We start from the raw sequence: 23,082 nt of genomic DNA, 5'->3' as shown, positions 1-23,082 counted from the left end.
ATCTTGGTACTGTTTTGTCATTTACTTGGCCATGTGTTGGTTGGGGCTCGGCCTAACCGCCGGTCGGCCATGTTGGTATTCTTATTTTTCGTATCTCTGCTCATGCCTGTTTTATTTTGCTGGACCAAAGATGCTGTACTCAGCGCCTTTGGGTGGTTCATTCCTTTACTCCTTGCGTCTTATGTTGATCTCTGTGGTGTCGTGGGTTAAAATGTTTTTGTAGTAGGAGTCTTCTATTGTTGTCGTGCGAATGGAGAATGGAAAGATATGCGCTGTGAATAATTTAATCTGAAGTTTAAAAAAATAAAAAATATATATATTGGCTGTACTACCGTGCGCACGGCAAATTTAATTGAAATATTAATGGTAATGAGGTCATTGCTGTATCAGTGAGCTGATAACGAAATATTTGGTGTGTGTTATAATTATTTATGTTGAGCTCACCCCACGACCTCGGCAGAAACGCTTGTGAAGGTATGTTTATGTCTTGTTTTTTCTTTTCTCTGTTATGCGATTGGCTTCTTTTTTCCATGTTTGGATTCTATTATTAATTTACTAATAAACCTTGTCCTTATGTTTATTCTACGTTTCATTTATAGTAGTGTTCTATAATCGTCCTCGTTGGTTAATAACGAGGGCCATCTTGAGCTCAGGGCCGTTTTCTGCCTTCCCTAATCGCGGTCCGCACCTCATTCTCCCGTTACGTGTGTTTCATTTTCGTCATATGCTATCCGTAAGGGAGGGGTTTGGCACAAATGGTAGCAGAGGCGTACTCGATTAAGGTATCTCTTCTGAAAAGAAGGAAATTCAGACGAGATAGAGCTGGAGATGGAGATTATGTACATATTAGTCTAGTGCAAATTCCCATGCCTTAAGTTCATGAAGCCAATATATATATATATATATAATTTAATTCTAACCTTCTGTGTTTGTTTGTCATTATATGTGTGTGTTGTTTAATATCTCTGAGAAATTATCTGCATCATGGAAAACCCCAAAGATTTAGAGTTGAGTAAAGATAGCGAGGTATTCGCGGCAGATATGTCTAATCTTGAGAATGATAAGAGAGATCGTAGTGGTAGAATTAATGAAATGCCTGCTTCTGGTAGTAACAGTGATAGATGTACTGATGATAGGCATCCCATTGCATATGGTAATCGCGCCCTCGGCGAAAATCGTGTTGACCCTTTTTCTCCAAATTCCAGATTCACTAGCGATTATAAGGTTAATGTTAACCCTGTGTTCGAGGTTGTACGTAAGTGGAAATTAAACTTCTCGGGGGAAGGGAACGGCTTCAGTGTAGTCGAGTTTTTGGAACGGGTGGAAGATATCGCTCAGTGTAGCTCAATACCCCTTGACTTGTTTATCCCTGTTATTCCTGGAATGCTGGAAGGTCCGGCGTTGCGATGGTTCCGATTAATTAAAAGTAACATCCAGTCGTGGGAGGAGTTTGCTGCTCGAATAAAACAGCGCTTTGGATTGTCCGACATGGACTATTGTTTGAGGCAGGAAACTTTTAGAAGAACGCATTGATAGGGGAAAGCATTGATGATTATGCTACTGGAATTCTCACCTTGTTTAATCGGATGTGCGTGAAGGTACCTGAGTCCGAGGTTTTCGATCAGTTTTACCGGAATTTAGCCCCTGATTATAAATTGCATATCAAGCGGTCTGAGGTCGAGTGTGTAGAGGACATCATAAACCTTGGTCGCGAGTTTGAGTCTGCCGTAAATCAAAATAAACTGTATCGCCCACCTCCTACCCCATCTGATTGTTCTTTCCCCGATGTTGCTTGCCGTGCGCCCGCCAAATCCGTCTCCTTCGCTACTGCACCTTCTGCATCCCCCCTTTTAGTACCCCAAATCGTAGACCCGACTTTGCATCTGCCCCTCAGCGTTGTGTAAATTTTATCCAACCTTCCAACCCACCCAGTGCAAGTGTGCCCACAGTGAGAAATTGTTGGAATTGTGGGAAAATGGGGCACGTTTCTAAAAATTGTTGGTCAAGGTGTCCCGCTAAATGCTCTAAGTGTGGTCTTGCTGGTGTTACACTGCGCGTATGCCCTCGGTGCAACTCCCAGCAGGGAAACTAGAGGCGCTCCGGCGTGGTGGCCCGTCGTTGGCGCCTGATGATGGTGTGAATAAGAGGATCTGGGGCCTTCCTTCGTCTACACCCTGGGCCAAAATTCTTATAGGATCGCGCATATTTTATGCTCTGTTGGACACCGGTTCGTGTGTTTCGTTTGTCAATCAATCCTTGGTGTCTTCTGTCAATTTAGCGTATCTGCAAGGTTGTGAAAGCTTAGGAAAGTTCATGTCTGCTGACGGTCGTGAGGTATGTCCGGTGGGTCGAGTCATATGTCACATTAAAATTCATGGTTTGTCCTGGGATTGGACTTTCAATGTCGTTCCCGACCTGTCGGTACCGATGATTCTTGGAACTGATTTCATGCTAGCTACTGGCCTGTCTCTTGACTTTATCACTCGAACCTTTGCCTTCCGTTTTAAATCGGGCGTTAGCTACCCCTTTGAAGCCCCATTCCAACGTGCCTCTGTGTGTACCCTAACTCAATGCCAACTTCCCAATGCCTCATGTGACCTTTCTGACAATCAAAATCTTATGTTAAATGCGCTGTTGGAAGAGTTTTGTGATGTTCTAAGTGTCGAGCTAGGATGTGCTAAAGATTTCTCCTACACCATTGAACTGAAAGAAAATACCCCTGTAAGATCTCCTCCGTTCAGTTGCTCGCCCCCTAAGTTACGCGCCATGCGTGAATGTGTGAACGACCTGTTGGAGAAGAAGGTCATCTCCCCCTCCAAGTCGCCCTATAGTAGCCCCGCCTTCCTAGTCCCCAAAAAGGACGGTAAATCTAGATTGGTGATCGACTATCGAAAAATAAATAAGAACGTCGTCTTCGACAGCTTCCCGTTGCCCACTATCGAGAGTGCGTTTCAACATTTCCATGGGGCCAAATATTTCACTGTTTTCGACTTCAATTCTGCTTACTTCCAAATCCCCTTGGACCCCAAAAGCCGCCCCTGCACTGCCTTTGCCACCCCTTTTGGCTTATTTGAGTTCAATAAAGTCCCGATGGGCATCTCTATTGGTGGCCAAGCGCTCAGCCGGGTGATGGATACGATCTTCGGCGATTTAAAATTTTCCTACGTGTTTAATTTTCTGGACGATCTTCTCATTTACTCTGCCACTTTCGACGAGCACCTGGCTCATCTGCGTGAAGTTCTGACTCGCTTGCGAAAGCACGGATTCACAATCAACCCCAAAAAGGTGTCCCTTTGCTCCAAACGTTTGAACTTTCTGGGTCATATCATCTCCGATTCTGGAATCGCTGTTAACCCTGACAGAGTTAAATGTATTAGGGAGTTTCCTCAGCCCAAAAATGTCCGTGGCGTCAGGAGATTTCTCGGTATGGTCGGTTTCTACAGCCGTTTCATCAAGGATTTTTCTCACATTTCGGCCCCCTTAATTTTTTGAAAAGGAAAAATTGTCGTTTCGTATGGGAGCAAGATCAAACCCGTGCCTTTGAGCTACTGAAGAAAGCTCTTTGTGAAGCCCCGGTCCTCCACAGTCCCGACTTTTCACGAGACTTTGTTCTGCAGTGCGACTCTAGTGAAATCGCCATTTCTGCCGTGCTTAATCAGTCTGATGAGGATGGGAAGCTAGTCCCCATTGCATACTTTAGCAAACTGTTACGTGGAGCTGAATTGAAGTACTCGATTTACGAGAAGGAATGCCTGGCTGTTGTATTAGGTGTTGAAAAATTCCGCTCATACTTGGAACACCGTCATTTCTTCGTCCATACGGACAACCAAGCCCTGTCGTGGATGAGCGCGAATGTCAAGCGGCTCGGTCGCACGGCTAGATGGATTCTCCGGCTGTCGGCCTATAAATTTACAATTGTGCATGTACGTGGTAAGGAAAATGTCGTGGCCGATTGTCTGACGCGAATGTTTGACGGGGAAATGGAGAGTGAAGCCGAACTGGAGGAAGACCATTGTCAAACTGATAGTATTGAGAGTATCAATATCTTGCAGAATTATCCCTGGTCCTTCACGGACACCTCCGAGCATCAGAAGGATGATTATGAGTGTCAGGAATTGTTAAAAGGAGTCGCTGATGGGTCTGTCCGAGACAAGTCGTTCTGTGTCAAAAGGGGTTTGTTGGTTCATCGTAATTGCAAAAAAGGAAAGGACAAGGTTTATGTCCCGGTTAAATTAAGGCCCATGATGTTGCATTATTACCACGATTCCTACCTAGGCGCTCACCTTGGCCAGTACAAAACCTTGCACCGCGTTTCTCGTGATTTCTTTTGGCCCAACCTCAAAAAGGACGTACTTGAGTATGTAAGGAGCTGCGATGTGTGTCAGCGGTCTAAACCTGCTCAATCATCCCTAACCGGTTTCCACTCTGCCGATGTTGCGACATATCCGGGGGAAAAACTGTTTATCGATTATTTTGGTCCTCTCACAAAATCTAAGAATGGCAACGTCGGAATTCTGTCCGTCGTCGACGCCTTTTCCAAGTTCGTATGGTTGTTCCCCGTGCGTAAAATGAATTCGAGCAACGCTGTTCAGCTTTTAACCCGACATGTATTTGGTGTTCATGGTCCCCCGAAAGTCCTAGTGTCTGACAATGGTTCTACTTTCAGATGTCGCCAATTTCGGCATTTGTGTTTCGGATGGGGTGTTAAACACGTTTTTCTGAGTCCCCACTACCCCAAGCCTTCCCATGTCGAACGTTTCCATTGAAATTTGAAATCCTGTCTGTCAGCCTTCCACAGCGCGGACCAGCGTAGCTGGGACAATAACCTGTCTTTCTTTGTTTTAGCTTTTAATAATGCACTTCATGAGTCTCATCGCAATTCCCCAGCTGTTCTGTTCCTAGGGAGAAATCTTACTGACCCGCTCCAATTGAAATGGGACATAAACTATCTGTCGGAGGCATCCAGAAACAGGAGCGTGGAGGAGAAATGGAAAGAAGCTTTGGACCAGTTAGTCAGAGCCCGGAACCGAGTGGCTAAAAGATTCGACCAAGGGAGAAAAAGAGTCACTCTTGAAATTGGAGACTTGGTCGTGGTGAACATGTTTCCAATAAGCTCTGCTGCTGACCAAATTACTGGTAAATTGTGTCTGAAATGGTCTAGCCCCAAAAGAATCGTAAGATTCCTGGGACCAGTTATAGTGGAGTTAATGGATTTAGCCGATAAGAGGGTATCAAAAGCTCACGTGAGTTTGTTGAAGCCCTATCGTCAACGGGCCAGTAATGTTTGATGTTTTTGCCTTGTAGTTTGGTAGCATCGTATACTTGAGTGAACTGTCATACCATTATTTGCATTCTAAAGTCCTTCCTGTTTCAGGGATAACGACGCAAAATGAAATGGTTAGAATGGATGCTGGTATTTTTCGATGAAAATGAACCGAATGAATTTCAAAACCTTGGCATAACGGGAGAGGTTCACCTGTTTGTACCATTCCTCTTTCAAGCCCGGTCTCGAATTTATGAATGAAGTGGATCGTTTAATGCAATAAGGCATAGACTGATTGATTCAGCGTAACCCTTTGTGAGAAAATACACACGTCAATATGTAACGAACTGACTTATTTGAATGTTGTTGAAACATATGGTTAAAATCATTTATGTTGTGCTTGTATATAGGCATAATTTAATTTTGAGGTCTTAGTTTAATAAATGCGCGCATTTATTTTAAGGGAAATCTCGTTTAAAACGTGTCTACTTGCTTGATCACCAAGATAAGACACATTTTAAACGTGGGGCTGCTGGATGGTGAACCATGCTCCTTTTGCATGTTTCTCATATGTTATGTTTACTACTCATACAAGTTTTGTTGACCTCAGTTCGAGGAAAAACCTGAGTATATCCCTTGATAGGCCACAGAGCGCAGCACTCTGCGTGGTGTGTATTGACGATCTTTTGCCGTACTAGACTACTGTTTTCATCTTTTGACGCATATCTTTGCCTTCCTCACTCGTGAATTCTTTTTAACAATGGAGGCTAGACGATGTGAAATCGCCTTCCTTTGCTTTAGGTGGATTTTTACCTTATTTAAACGTGGGTTTCCCACCATTCATGCCATAATTAATGTCTTGATTTAACAGGTATGTGCTTTCTGTTGTCTCTTTATTATTACTACGTTTGCATTACCTTTTTACGATCCCTGATGGGCCGGTCGATGTGCATCTTCTATTTCGGTTCGTGTAAATGGCGTGTGTGACTGTGAGAGGTTAATATTATGATTACTGCTAATTTGGGAATTTGGTCTCGAATCCATCACGTTTTTGGTGCACTTGTTCGGGTGCATTTTTTTTGTTTGTACCTGGCCGCCTTCGAAGCAACGACTTTCGTGTCGACAAAGTTTTATTTGAAGTCGTACGAAACTCAAACTTAATGTGATTTGGTGCACGATCCTGCCTGTTTTGCCCGATTATACAAAATTCGTATAATCTTATATTGTGCTCCCATAGTGCACGTTATTAGTTCAATATGCGAGATCTGGAACTGTGTTAAGGTGAGTCATGTGGCGTGTATTTGTACCTCATGTGAATGTTATGAGTGAATGCTGGTGTCTGAAGCAAGTAAAACATGGGCTATCGATTGGTTCATTCATGTTTTATTTCGGTTTCTTTTCGATTTTGTTTGGGTACCTCATTTCCTTATCTTGGTACTGTTTTGTCATTTACTTGGCCATGTGTTGGTTGGGGCTCGGCCTAACCGCCGGTCGGCCATGTTGGTATTCTTATTTTTCGTATCTCTGCTCATGCCTGTTTTATTTTGCTGGACCAAAGATGCTGTACTCAGCGCCTTTGGGTGGTTCATTCCTTTACTCCTTGCGTCTTATGTTGATCTCTGTGGTGTCGTGGGTTAAAATGTTTTTGTAGTAGGAGGCTTCTATTGTTGTCGTGCGAATGGAGAATGGAAAGATATGCGCTGTGAATAATTTAATCTGAAGTTTAAAAAAATAAAAAATATATATATTGGCTGTACTACCGTGCGCACGGCAAATTTAATTGAAATATTAATGGTAATGAGGTCATTGCTGTATCAGTGAGCTGATAACGAAATATTTGGTGTGTGTTATAATTATTTATGTTGAGCTCACCCCACGACCTCGGCAGAAACGCTTGTGAAGGTATGTTTATGTCTTGTTTTTTCTTTTCTCTGTTATGCGATTGGCTTCTTTTTTCCATGTTTGGATTCTATTATTAATTTACTAATAAACCTTGTCCTTATGTTTATTCTACGTTTCATTTATAGTAGTGTTCTATAATCGTCCTCATTGGTTAATAACGAGGGCCATCTTGAGCTCAGGGCCGTTTTCTGCCTTCCCTAATCGCGGTCCGCACCTCATTCTCCCGTTACGTGTGTTTCATTTTCGTCATATGCTATCCGTAAGGGAGGGGTTTGGCACAAGGTTAATTGGACTATATCGCGATTGACCTATCTAAGGCATTTGATAGAGTAGATCGTGGGAGACTATTGGAAGAAAATGGGTGCAATTGGACTTGACAAAAGTGTGACTCAATGGGTGGCTATGATTTTAGAAAATAGAACTCAGAGAATTAGATTAGGCGAAGCTTTACCTGTCCCTGAAATAATTTTGAGGGGAATTCCTTAAGGCAGTATTATTGGACCTTTATGTTTTCTTATATGTATCAATGATATTTGTTAGGAAAGGAATCAGAGATAAGGCTTTTACAGATGCCGTTATTCTGTACAGAGTAACAATAAGTTACAAGATTGTGAGTATCTGCAAAATGACTTCGATAATGTGGTGAGATGGACAGCAGGCAATTGTAGGATGATAAAAGGGGTTAAAAGTCAGGTTGTGAGTTTCACAAATGGAAAAGTCCACTCTGTTTTAATTACTGCATTGATGGGATGAAAGCTCCCTTAAGGGGTCATTGTAAGTACCTAGGTCTTAATATATGGAAAGATCTTCATTGTTGTAACAACCAAAATATGATTATACAGATGTTTATGTTGATTCCCATAGGGAATCTGAAATATTTGTCCTGAATGAGTAAATTTATAATACCAATATAAATGGTCCGTTATTGGACATTATAAATTTTCCAGCTAACTCATTCCTGGTTGCCAGCGTTTCGCCCTCGTGTGCTAGGGTGGGCTCATCAGTTGGTACCTAGCACACCTACCAATACGCTGGCTAGTGCATACCGTGGAGGCCACTGCGTAGGCAACTACCAGGAATGAGTTAGCTGGAAAATTTATAATGTCCAATAACGGACCATTTATATTGGTATCACAAAATATGATTGTAAACGTGGTTACGGGGGTATTTAGGGTTTGTAGTGAGGATGTAAAGAAGTGGGCATATAAGTCTCTGGTAAGACCCCAACTAGAGTATGGTTCCAGTGCATGGGACCCTCACCAGGATTACTTGATTCAAGAACTAGAAAAAATCAAAAGAAAAGCAGCTCGATTAGTTCTGGGTGATTTCCGTCAAAGGAGTAGCGTTACAAAAATGTTGCAAAGTTTGGGCTGGGAAGACTTGGGAGAAAGGAGACAAGCTGCTCGATTAAGTGGTATGTTCCGAGCTGTCAGTGGAGAGATGGCGTGGTATGACATCGGTAGGCGAAAATATTTGAGTGGTGTCTTAAAAGTAGGAAAGATCGCAATAGGAAGATAAATTTGGTATTCAAGGAGACAAATGGGGGCAAATATTCGTTCATAGGAAGGGGTGTTAGGTATTGCAATAACTTACCGAGGGAGATGTTCAATAAATTTCCAATTTCTTTGCAATCATTTAAGGAAAGGCTAGGAAAACGACGGGGAACCTGCCGCTTTTGTGACTGCCCTAAATGCAGATCAGTAATGATTGATAATATTGAGTGATTGATTCGTTCAGTGCCCACGAACACAAATATTTGTCACCTTGTGATAAGTTAATGGTAAGTTATTTAACGGTGAAAAGCCACAATAAGTGACAATAAGTTCCTCGTGTTTTTTAGGACTTTGTGCGAGGGTCATTTTGCGGAAGGTTTACTTCGTTTACTCAGGTTATTACTGTTATTGGTATTACTAATAATACACGTATTTCATGGATGACAGGTTGTGTTCTCTTCTGCATGCTCAAGGGAGAACCGACTCTTTGCCACTCTGCACGTGTTTTCATTTAGGATATGAAGACTGGGGAAATTATGTACACGAATTAAAATTAGTATGTATTTTGTTCAGGCGGTGAGATACAACATCGTTTGGTGCTAGGTAACGGGCCCACATGCTCCTCTATCCAGTCGATGTAAGAGGACACCCGGGTGGTTACGTCAGGAGCATAGATACTAGAAAGACCCCAGGAAACGATTCCAGCAACTTCACCGTTGACCAGCACTGGGCCCCCAGAGTCGCCCTGAAACGAACACACCAAACTTAGGGTTGAGGACAAAGACAAGAGAGACATCGGCATCGTGTAACTTCGGCCGTGACAAACTCAGTCACCCGCTTCACTACACATAAACTGTGACATTACGGAACTAAACTTTATTTATATTTTCCATTGCTGTCATGTTGTGAACGAAGCGCTCGGATCGGGAGGTTACATATCAGAGGACCCCTTTATCCGAAAGACTCCGTCTCACATGAACCCATCTCAGGGCTCTATCTCACAGGATTCCAATATCGGAGGCCCTCTTCTCACAGCAACCCCATTACACAGGGCACCATCTCATATGAGCCCACCTCACCGATCCTCCTTCTGACACGAACACAGGAGCCGATCTCACAAGATGGCACCTCTCGTGGAAGTACAACCATCCTGTAGAAGGAAAATGGAACAATGATTGTATTAGCCAAAGAGATGCTGATGCCTCTTTTAATTATTTCCTGTTCTCCAGGGATTTGTAGTAAATGAGTTTCGAAGCACCACGCACAAGTTCCCAGTATTGATGATGAAATGTAATTGTACAAAATGCGCTTGTTGACGCGTGATAAAATAATTAGCTCTTCTCAAAGCAAGAGAGAAGTGGATTTTGTAAATTAACAATTTCATCCCTTTAATTATTATCTGATATATTCAACGAATTTTGTGTTTCACGTTTTTGGCTACTGTAATCACGTCCTTGTTCAAGAATCTCGGACAGTTACCGAATGGCCTAGTAAGTGGTCCTGAGAGTCCAAATACCAGTTGCTGTGGAGTAGAGGTGGGCATCTTGGACACATTTTTATTATTATGGGCCTTCGTATGCTCAGGTCACCTGAATTGTAATTTCAGTTGGTGGCCTGTCGCCTTTTAGAGGAGAACTTCTCACTGGAACTACGTATAAAGGCGATAACATCCTGCTACACCGTAACTGACCGATCTCAGGACGCTTTAAGTACGCCTCGGACCTAGTGGAATAACGGATCCCTCTTCCATTTCACAGGCGAGGGGTTCCTAGCAAACAACTTGGCGAACGAAATTGAATTCGGTGGGGGCTATCAATATTAATGGAGCACGTGGTGTGTGTTTATCTGTCAAATACAAAACGCGTTCTCACGTCAAAACGTATGGCCTTAAGCTCAATCTGCACTGAACTCTCTTGCGCATGTACACGTGGTTTTGAAAACTTTCTGTCCGTGTTTCTACAATAATTTAACTCTTGTCTCAAGGGAATAATATCTCCTTGTAGCCCAATCTTAAATTTAGAGTGAAGAGTGTTCGTCGGTGAATGAGTTTCGTCAGTTCAGTTGTTATCTAGAGAGCAGCATCACCTGTAGTCTGCTTCAAAGTATGACGATTGTATCTGTATGGTAGTACATCTCAATCCGGGGTAGAAGGTATTAGTACCATTTGAGTTATTATTGTCCGAACATTTAAATGTACAGTGAAAAATGTCAATATGGAACCAACGTGGAAAATTATCATTTAATAGTTTTCCTTCTACTTCCCACCTACATTCCTCAACATCTAAATCCCTTCCCTCACACAAACAATAGAATCGCCGATGACCAGAGCGAAAGGTCCTCCCATTCCATTATATCCTCTTATTTCTTGGACTCAATCCGTGATGGGAACCCTTGGCCATCATTTCCTTCCCTTTTGTTGTAGTAGTTTATTGAACCTCACAGGTTTCCACCCAATAGATGGTTCAAATTTGTAACAGCCTAAGCCAGTTACAGGATGCAAAAGGACAGCACATTAGAATCTAGTGAACGACATAAAATAAGAAACCAGCAAAATGAAATAAAATGAGACTAAAATAAAATAAAAGGCAATCGGACAAATACTCCTTAGACATGCCATGAAGTCCGTCGGATACTTCGGAAACCTGACCCCCAAAGTGAGGGTCGCCACAGCAGCCATTCTCGGTCTCTTCATGCCACGTCCACCTTCTCCCCTGAATATTTTTATTGTCTTCCAGAATATGTTATTTAAGTAAAGTAGAGAGCCGTTAGCCCTGGTAAAAGGCGAACACATAATTAAAAATAAAATTAGAATACCACATATGCAAGCTATGAAAAGAAGTACACCTTCCACCTGCCCGGCCTCGCCGACGCGGCACAATATATCGCAGCTATTGTGATAACTCCTGACCTCGTTACTCTGCTGATTCAGCCCCCACGAACATTTTAACTACCTCCTCGTCAAAACAATGTCGTCATTATTTGCCAACCAAACCATTAAATTTGCTTAAGAACCGTACAAATAATCTAAAATCACCATAAAACTTTCCAATCTCATGCAAGCAACTCCAACTTTTATACTTCGCCACTTACAGACACCCAACTCCAACTCCACCTCATAACACACACCGCTATTCCATTCTCATCCCTCTCAACAGTTAAATTAACACTCCACATCAATTCCAAATTAACTTACTACATACCAATTACTATATAACACAAATAACATAAGTCAAACTCCATATTAACTTTTGATCCAAAACACATTTCCTCATATACCAGCAATAAATAATTACCAAACACTCCATCCAACTCCACTACCATTCACTTTAACACTCCAAATTAATTCCAAATTACCTTACTATATACCATTTACCACCTCCTCCATTATTTCACGATACCTACTATACCAACACATACCCCATCACCATTGAATTCACTCAACAAATCACTCTTCCATCTCTTACTCATACAATTCACACTTAACACTCCAAATCAATTTCAAATTACCTTACTCTTAACAAACAAACACCACTTTTAAGTTCTCATCCGTCTCAACACTTAAATTACTTACAGACAGTCCAATAAACTCCAGATATTACCATTAACTTCACTATACAAACACCAACTCCATCTCTTACTCATACATTTCAATTACAGCATCAGCAATAAATAAGCACACTTGACTACCTACCAAAAACTACCACTATCACCCTAACAATTCTCTTACTTCTTGCTAACTTTATTAGCGTGTTTATTTTTTGTAGCAGTACCCTCATTATTTCCTCCTGTTTCCCACATGTCTCTTAGGCTTCTACTTCTTAAATTTCTGCTCCACTCTTCGTTCCAGCTCTGCTGTACTCTCTTCCAGGTAGCCTCCGAGCATTCCCTTTCCCTCTGAGCCGCGATTTCTTCACTGTTTCCACTCTGCTGACTTCCTTTGTCTCTAGCTGTGACTGTGTCTGTAGCCCTAGGCCTACCTTCTCTCGCCCCATTATCCTCTGCTGCTTCCGTATCGGTGTTTATGATCGCATTTTCACTTGGCACCTCTCCCTGTCTGTTTTTGCACAGCACATTGTTTCTTTTGGTATTAACATTACTACCTTCTCCTCTTCTCTCATATCACTATCTTTCACTTGCCTATCTTCCCCACTAATCGCTACAGTTTTATCTGTTTCTTAGTCTTGTTTTATCTTCATTTCTATGTCCATCAATCTATTCACAGATCAGATTCTACTCCAGTTGCTGCTTGACACCACTAGTTCTTGTCCTCTGATAGTTGCTCTCAGCCCTCGATGTTTAGCTGGTATCATGTGTTTTCTAAGTATTCTTTCGTTCCTGATCGCCTCCATTCCCACGTCCCTCTTGATCCATATTTTGTCCCTCTGCATGTTACTCGCATTGCTAACCACAATATCAGCCATCAGCGTAGAAAACAGTTGTACTTTGATAGACCTGTTGCCTCTAATTGTTCCTACTCTCTGCACATCGTCTATGTCTACTTCATTAAAATTAACTTTCATTTTCCCCTGAATTAAGTCCACTACTTTATAGGTTGTAAGCACTTTGTCCTCTCTCATCTCCTCAGGTACACCATATATAAATAGTTCCTGCGATATAAAGTGCTGGCTTCCACTTCTGCTTTCAGTTTCAACGTCTCCTCTTCTAATCGTCCTATTTACTCCCTTAATGCTGCAACTTCTTCGGCATTTTTCCTCATTTGAGATGTTGTGTCGTCTGCTGTTTGACGGAAGCATTCCTTCATTTCTTCAAACTCCCTCGTTTGTTCTTGAATCATATTTTTGAGTTCCTCAAAGGGCCAGACTTCTACAACCACCTCTATTACAACTCTTCTGATTGCTTCCATGTCTTCCCAGCACATATTTCCACTAGATATCGGACCTGGGTCAGCTCGACCCCTCCAATCCATAGCAATATTATAATTACCGCCGCTGATAGCATTAATTCTCCTTTAATTTCTTTTTCCATTTTACACCCTCCTGATTTCACTTCTTCTTTCTTCCCTGCCATCCTCCTATAATCGCCCTGTATTGTTCCACACCAATCATTGTCGGTAAACTCCTCAGTACCTTGCTGCACTCAACACCTGCACTCCCTTCTCCCACTCCAGGGACCCTCCACTCAATACGTCTGCACTCGTCAGTGGCTTAGGCTGTACTGTGTCTTCCCTTTAGTTAATTCCGCAACACTACTGCATTGAAGAAACCTAAAATCTTATTTTCTACGACGTAAATAACAAAGTTCGTAGTGCCGAATTCTGGTAAGAGGTTGAAATAAATTGTAAACAATTTCAAAAAGTAGTGGACTGTAACTTTAAAATGGTATTTGATAAACAAAAATTCGGGTCGACATTGATGTACAAGAGTACATTGTGCCTCGCGATGAGGAATGAAATATCGTCTCATATCACACATCATGTGTAAAACCGGAAGTACTAGTCTCATACAAATATGACGAGCGAAAGCTGCGGCCAGTGCTCGAAGGAGCAACTGTAGGAAACATCAAGTCCAAACACAGCGCCCACCTAAATCGAATATGATTTAGCAATACAAAAACATGAAGTATAAAATCCTGAAAGGTAAATATAAAATATGAGACTGAATAATTCATTGTCTATGAATGTCGCTATCACTGATTGTTCCACAGTTACTTCAAATAGTACTGTACACAAATCAAATCAACATATTTAAAACACCAATATACTTGAATTAAATCCCTGGGGTATAAAACACATCAATACATCATTCAATGGTTAATGACCACAGTTTCTCCACTTGTGGCGTTATAATTTAAGGAACATTATTATAATTATTAACAACTATGACATTTTATTACGTAAGGAAATTGATAATTTAAAAGGTATGTTTTAACAATTCGCCATGAATGGAAAGGAAGCGACTGGCTGAAGTCGGTTAATTGATATACCTCTAAAATATTGATTGGACTACGAGATGTGATTTCTACTGCTCATTATTCTGTGGTTCCGCCTTGTGGCTGTCAACTGTCTAAGTGAATTCGCTGGTCTCTACTCTATGGACTGGGAGTTGCGATACGGCTATCGTCAACAGTGGTTGTGATTGGAGCGATGCTCTATCTAACCACTTCGCCTGGACGAAATGACTACAGTAGATGAGCAATAAGGCTATTGGACACTAGCGTCAGATATTTTTGCTGAGTCAATACCCAAGGCCATTAACCCTAGTAGTATAATTATGCGGGTTCTGATCACGAGGACATTGACCTGAGGTCATTGACTCGTAATATAGTAGTATAGCCAAGCCGATTCGGGGATTTTGTATAAGAGAGCAAGCCTAACTTCACAGATGCCATCTTGGAGAGACCTAACCTCAGTTTTACGGATAGATGCCCTTCTCGACGTATGCTCTTCCTAAGAGAGCGAGCCTAACCTCACAGTCACCATCTTAGAGGTGACTAACCACAATTTTACGGTCAGATGCCCTTCCCGACGTGGAGAGTTGTTTTCTTGGAGGAGCCTAACCTCAGTTATACGGTCTGATGCCCTTCCCGACGTCAACAGCCGATATTTTGGAGAAGTCTAACATCGCTTTAACGGCTTCATGCCTTTCCCGACCCCATCTTGTGTAGTAGGGCAATAGGGATTTACATAAGAGAGCACACCTAACCACATGAAGGGCTTAACTACACAGGGCTATAGTTTTACAGCCAGATGTCCTTCCCGACGTCAATTGCACAAAATGGTGGTTAAACACCGGTTCTTATGAGACTAACCCCTGGAACCTGGGTTAGGGGTTACTGTGCAAGATGGCGGCTATTCATAGACTCTTATGGAGAAAGCTGGTCTAGACGAGGCATAGGATTTAGGGGGACGGCCTAAGGCGTTTGTGCAAGATAGCGGCTATACACAGGAGCTGATAGTGGAAGCTGGCCCAGAGGTTACTGCGCAAGACGGCCGCTGTACATATGCTCTTAAAGAGAAAGTTAGCTCAAGGGAGACGTAGAACTTAAAGAGACAGTCTAAGAACGTCTGAGCAAGATGGCGGCTATACGCAGAATCTTATGGAGAAAGCTCGTCTAGAAGAGACATAGGATTTAAGGAGACTGCCTAGGGGCGATTGCGCAAGATGGCAGCTGCGTACAACTTCCTAGTGCTAGGGCCCCCGAGGCGAGATTGGTTATATGAAACTAAATTTAAGGAGATGGATCAGGAGCTAATGACGATACATTGTTCTTATAGGCCTGTCTTTACAGAGCTGCCTCAGGGGCCTACAAATTTTAATTTATGAACTATTAGTTTGATCAGCCTGACATTCGAGAACTGAGGCCAGGGCTACCATGCAAGATGAACACTATACTCCATTCGTACAGAACTTGACTAGAGAGCTGTCTTAGGGCCTCTCAACTTGCAACTTATGACCCATTAGTTTTATTACCTTACTTTTACGAACTCGGGCAGACAAAGCATAATCAGAATGACGAGATGTAGATAAACATAAAACGTTGATATAACCTACCATTTTAATCTGTTAGAAGTGATAAAGTTCATTCAATGTATAACTGGAAATTTCCGAACCGAAAAACGTTCGTGCTACACACACTTGATAGGGAATGGACCCCAGGGGCCACGTCTTGTCGGAAGGGAAAAGGGACGGAAGGACTCTTCCTTCTCCTCCTCACCGTTCCCTCCTCCCAGGGATAATGTGCTAAAAGGCTAAGGGGCTAATGGGCTAACGGGATAATAGGTTAAAGGGATAAAGGGATAAAGGGCTAAAGGGAAAATAGGCTAAATGGCTAATGGGCTGAAGACTAATGGAGCAAAAGAGTGAAAGGGCAAAGGGGCTTATATTTTTGTAGTATTTAAAGTGCCTCTCCTCTCTTTACCGGGCTTGAGACAGGCTCTAAATCTAGCGGTGTAATTAATACCCTAAGGAAGGGAGAATGTGGGAAAATAGTCTGTAAGTATCTAGGTGTTAATATAAGGAATGATCTTCATTGGGGTAACCACATAAATGGGATTTTAAATAAAGAGTTCAGATCTATGCACATGGTTATGAGGGTGTTTAGGGGTTGTAGTAAGGATGTAAAAGAGAGGGCATATAAGTCCCTGGTAAGACCCCAACTAGAGTATGGTTCCAGTGTATGGGACCTTCACCAGGATTACGTGATTCAAGAACTGGAAAGAATCCAAAGAAAAGCAGCTCGATTTGTTCTGGGTGATTTCCGAAAAAAAGACTAGCGTTACAAAAGTGTTGCAAAGTTTTGGCTGGGAAGAAATGGGACAAAGAAGACAAGCTGTTCGACTAAGTGGTATGTTCCCAGCTGTCAGCGGAGAGATGGCGTGGAATGTCATTAGTAGACGAATAAGTTTGAGTGGCGCCTTTAAAGATAGGAAAGATCACAATATGAACATAAAGTTGGAATTCAAGAGGACAAATTGGGGCAAATATTCATTTATAGGAAGGGGATTTAGGGATTGGAATAACTTACCAAGGGAGATGTTCAATAAATTTCTAATTTCCTTGAAATCATTTAAGGAAAGGCTAGGAAAACAACAGGTAGGGAATCTTTCACCTGGGCGACTGCCCTAAATGCAGATCAGTATTGATTGTTTGATTGATCTAAGTATATGTGTTTAAACGTTTATAAAACTAAAGCTTTGGTCACCGTAATTAGCTGATGTTGCCTGGTATTGTAACTTAAAAACTATTCAGAGAGCAGGTAATGTCTAATATAAGAATCATTATTATTAATATTTAAATTTGAAGTTCATACTTGTGTACTACATAACCTAACTTCTTTGTGACATTATTACTCCTCCATTGTTTTAGTAGCCAAAGCCTTTCATTTTCTAAATAAATTTGAAGAAAATGTTCTTAAGGATCTCATTTTCTTTAACATACGGTAATGGATTTTTTCATTTTCTCGTAACTTCTATCTCTGTTGTTGTTGTTGCATCATTTGTTTGGACAATATAATGAGTACTGATAAGTTGCGTCTTCTGAAAGGCGTTCTTGATTAGACAGTTGAATTGTGTACCCGTAAAGTGATTAACTGATGGTGACTCACATTAAACGACCTTTACAGTGAAATTCAAGAAATTATATCTCTGCTATATTTATTCAGCTTTTATTTGTGATGTAATTTTGGAGACAATTGCCATTTTTCTCGAGTGAATATGCCGTGTTTACCTATGTCGCTGACTTGTAAATTTGCATACTTTCTCTTTTGCCGTCTGCCATTCAAGGTGTTTTAAATTCCTTGGTTGGGATGTTTCCCCTTCTGTTTTTAATGTTCTTGATTTCATTTGGTGTGACCTACTGTTAAAAGGGAGTTGTAATTTATTATGCATTTCAGTCTACTATTAGAATAATTGGTATAGTTTCTATTCCACCATAGTTATTCAGAGCTCTCAATAGGTATGGTCACATATTAAGGTTCAACGAAAAAGGTTGCTCCATAGCAACAGCAATTCGAGTGTAAAATGTTTAATAGTTTCTTTTAATTCATACTCAAGGTGCACATTTTCATCTAATAGTTTTATTTATGTACTAGTTATTCACATTCTAACTGGGAACCCTTCTAAAGATTTTCATTTTTTGAACCATTAGTAAATTAATTGTTATGCTAACTTTTTATTTTCTGAAGGTATTAACTATGAATCTGGAAAATAATTTTCAACCTGGAAATTTACATTATTTTAAAACTATCCAAATTATGATATAAGTTTTAAGAATCCCTACCATGTAAACTGTAGGATTTAACTTCATTTTATTTTATTGATTTATTTGATATTAATTTCAGTTTGTTGTCTTCATTTAATTAAATTATTCCGGCTCATGGCTAAATGGTGAGCGTGCTGGCCTTTGGTCAGAGGGGTCCCGGTTTCCATCACCGAGAACTGGGTTATATGAAGTCTTCTTTGTCATTTCATCGTCATCAAGACCTGCAGGTCGCGTATGGGAGTCAAATCAAAAGAACTGCATCTGGTGAGCCGAACTTGTCCTCGGATTCTTCCGACACTAAAAGCAATACGCCATTTCTTTTCATCTCATTTTTATTAATTTGTGTTACAATCTAAAATTTCATTTCTTCTTCATAAATTTTTCAATGAGGTTTTAACTATTTATGGTGTTTCATGGTATTTCTCATGAATTGTTCTATCCCTCATTTGTCTAAGTTCCACCCTCTATTGAGGTTGTTTTGACCTTGGTTTACACATATTCCATCTCTTTCTAGTCATGTTCCTCGTGTTTTGGTCGAGGCCTATCCTAAGCTGGAATGGCCTCGAGGTTTCCTTGTGGTAGTACTGGCAATCGACACTGTGTGTTTGCGGTGTCGTATCGTCATTTGGTTCATTGCCCTTGTGTACGCCACACACTACTCCGCGAAGTATGCAGTTAGGAGTACGAACATCAACTACTCGCACGAATCCGTCAGGTCCTTTGTGGACTGTGTTCACTAAAGCTAGTTGCCACTGTAGGGGAGGAGGGCTATTCATCCATAAGAGTACAAGCATCCCTGGTTCGATATTGGTAACAGACGTTGTCTATTCACCGTGTTCTTGAACTTGGTTTAAATAGTCCATAGACCGCCTCCTCCAAACTTGATGAACAAACAGTTGCACCATTTGCCACCTAGATAATCTGTTCATAGGGAAGCGTTGGGAATTGCTACAAGAGGACCACCAATCCGGAAATGACAGGGCGTAAGAACCTGAGGTCATCGGACTAAAAGGCAAAGCGCCTTTATTCTGCGTTGACACTGTACACATCTCTTCAAAGGTAAGACCCTGGTTACCTATCTCACGACGCATATGGTACTTCATGGATTTAACTCTGGCTTCCCAAAGTCCTCCGAAATGGTGAATCTGCGGGGATGAAGTGCCGGTAAAAACCACGAGTAGATGAAAATTCAGCCAAGTCTCTTTGAAAATTCCTGTCCTTGAATAGATTGTTCACAGCCTGTATGGTGTTATTAGCGCCCTTATCACTGTGCATATTACGATAATCCCACGGCGTGAAAAAATCGCTGAAGAGCTGCTAAAAATGAATCAGAAGTAACATCGCGGACAAACTCGATGTGCGTGGCCTTAGTGGCCATGCAAATAGAAACATCACTATAAAGTTTGCCCATTACCTTGCTGCGTTTCGGAGTCCAGCGTAGTTAACTCCGCAGTTGTAAAATGAACGCGAAGGGCACACACAGGAGCTAGGAAGTTGTCCCATCAACCGGGAAGACGCTGCGGCCTTGAAGCGATAACAAATTGTACATGCGTGCACAATATTCCTGATGGTAAGTTTACTGTTAATGATCGAAAATCGAATGCGTGTAGATGAATGAATTAAATAAGGTCCCGCATTAACAGTTTATTGAGCTCACGAATCTTAGGGGGAAAGATTATTTCATGTTTCTGGTCATAGTCACGTGCTGATTGTTGAAGCCTGAAGACCACACTGATGAGACCAGTACTGTCTAAAAAGTGATTTGGGCTAGAAAGTTTACTGTTGGTTTGAACAGAAGCCGTCGAGAGTTCTTTACGCTCCTTCGTAAAGGCTATTGATTGGGTTAAATTAAGGCTAATGTGAAGTGCGAATATGAGTTCATCGGATATTAGAAATCCACTTTTTCTAAACAGATATTTTCATAGTTTGTGAATAAATCATAGACAAAATCCTAACATTTTCCAAAGTAATATTAATGATGTCAATCTCGCAGTTATATCCTCAGTCAGTGGTGTGAATGTTGAACAGGTCACTTGTTGGCGTTACTCACCGAGCGATTTTTCAGCTTTTGAAGTTGGCTGAGTCAGCCAGTGGTTCTTGTTTCTCATAAGCCGTGCTGGTCCATTCCACCAAAAGGTAATTACCGATAAGATGCGATGTGTGGGTTCTTCTTGATAGCAAATCAGCTGGGTTGTGCTCTGAGGGTACATGTTGCCACAGGCAGTAGAAAATGAAGTCTTGTATTTTTGAAACTCTGTTAGCTACGTAAGTCTTCTACATCGTAGGGATTGTAGCTAGCGAAGACAGTAGAATCGTCGAGTCGTCCAAAAGTGGATGTCATTTATGCTCAAGCATAAAGCAGGAACTTTCTTCCTTATCAAACTAGCGCGAAGTTGAGCGCCATTTAACTCAAGCTAATCTCGATTTAGAACACATCAAATGATAAGTAACATCTCCTTTACTATTTTCACATCGTAAATATAGAAACGCAGCAAATCCTTTCCCTGAGGCGTCCTAGAATCCATGGAGCTGTACGTTGCTTACTTTTCCATTAACCTTAATAAACATAGAGGCTGATAATTGATTCAACAGTGATAGCTGAATGTACAAAGCTGGCCATTTACCATGGAGCGCTTTTGAAATTCTTGTCCCAATCAAGTTTAAGAAGCCTTAATTTTTGCAAGAATACTTTGTATAACATTATAACTGTATGAATTAAAGCCGAGTGAGTCATAAATTGAGTCGATCATAGCAAGAGCCTTTCTCTTCGTTATGTTGCCTTAACATTTATCTCAAACCGAAAATATCCCGCGACGGATGTCAAAGAAATCCCAGGGTCTTGATTCCGTCGTGTTCAAATCTGCAGGGAAATCGAGTCCCACTTTGATGTTAGGAATCCCCCGAAGAGTGAAAAATGAAAAGAACGCCACTCGTGTTACGTAAATCCTCCACTCTTCAGAACACGTACTAAATCACTTTTGAACCCTTGTGCTTAACTGCTCGTGTGAGTAAATTATCAACATACAATCAAATCATCAACATATCTCGGTTTATTATATTATCTTGGTTGCTTCTTCACGGGCTAGTTGAATAGGACATCTCGTTGCAAGAAACGATGCTTGAGCTGTACCATAAGTCATGGTAAGTAGCTGGTAATGGCGTAGCGGCTCGTCAGAGGAGTTTCGCCACAAAATATGAAGATGGTAAGCTTGTGGGTGGATGAGGATCTGGCGGTACATTCTCTATATATCAGCAGTTATCACGTAAGTGTGAGTCGTGCATATAATTACAATGGAAAGCAAATCATCTTGTATGGTGAATCCTACTAACAATGTGTCGTTTAAGGAAACTCCGGTAGTCGTCTTAGCTAAAGCATCAAAGACGACTCTAGTATTTATCGTGGAACTGGTCTTCTTGAATAGCGCATGGTGTTGTAAGTAGAAAATCTGGTGGAGAACTCCCATTAGACACCTTGTGGTCGGAATTTGTGGATATCGGTTGTATGCGACACAAAACATTGTATTCCTTCAAAAATTCAGTATGTTCTTCTCTAAGTCTGACATTCCTATACAGTTTTACTTTTAAAAGTTAAAATGTACGCTTTGCGTTATTAAGTGAATCTCCTAATCTCCTAGCGTGGCAATTTACAATGAAACGACCACGTTCATTCTTCAAGTAGCTCTTCACATGATTCTTCTTCCTTACTACGAGGAACGTATGTAATTCCCTCCTGCTCCCAGAACCTTCGAAGTTGAGTATCTAGATTGGGTTGTGCGGTCAGAAATAATGTAGTACTCTTGAACTGACACGTCCTTGGCGTGCGTCCTAATAGAATCCATCCTAGTTGAGTTTCTTGGAAAAGAAGATATTTATTAAAAATTTTAAACATTTTAGGCATTTTTGATCGTTAAATTACCAGCGGTGCACTAGGGAAAGCTTGTGTCTGCACTTGTATAAATGCCTGCCTTTAGGATTTATGTAAAAAATAAGGTTCCTAGAAGGAGACCACAATTTAATTTCATCGATCGTAAATGTTGCACGCTCACTGCATTCTCTTACACCAGAGGCTTGCAGTGGTGCCTCAACGGCGCCAGCGTCTTGAAAAGTTGTACCTCTCCAACTGATTAGCCTACAGCTACACTGAGGCGAAACGCTGGTAGTTGGTACCATTTGCAAGTTCTGGACCAACATCAACTTTTAACCACTCACACACATTTTTGCGTATTTTTCTCAGAATTTCATATCGTTTCCGCCAAAATCACTCAATTTTAGAGGAAATTATGAAAAGGTACTATTTCTATAAAATTAAAAAGTTCAAAAATCATCAAAAGTTTTCGGATAAAATGTCTAAACAACGTTAGATAAAAGTAATAAGAGTGATTTTAGGATGTCTTTACTATAATGCCCTTATTAATAATGTACAGGGAGGTACACCTCAACTCCGTGCATTCAAAAGGAGCGCCTTAATGAACTCTATCTATCCAACAAAACGTGAAGCTGCTTCCGTATGAAGTTGGGACATTAATCAGAAGATGTCACTACTGAGTAATTAAGAAGTTTCTCATGTCTAAATTTCCTGAACTGATTGAGATTATTTTGTTTTGTTTTGATGTACATCAAGATGTTTGGACATTTCTCCATAGATGTCTCTACACAAAATTGCGGTTATGTACTCTGGTGCAAAACGGACGAATTAGTGATTTAA

This window comes from Anabrus simplex, chromosome 11 (genome assembly GCF_040414725.1).
Source record: "Anabrus simplex isolate iqAnaSimp1 chromosome 11, ASM4041472v1, whole genome shotgun sequence".
Classification (NCBI taxonomy): domain Eukaryota; kingdom Metazoa; phylum Arthropoda; class Insecta; order Orthoptera; family Tettigoniidae; genus Anabrus; species Anabrus simplex.
Note: the sequence above shows the minus strand (reverse complement) of the source record.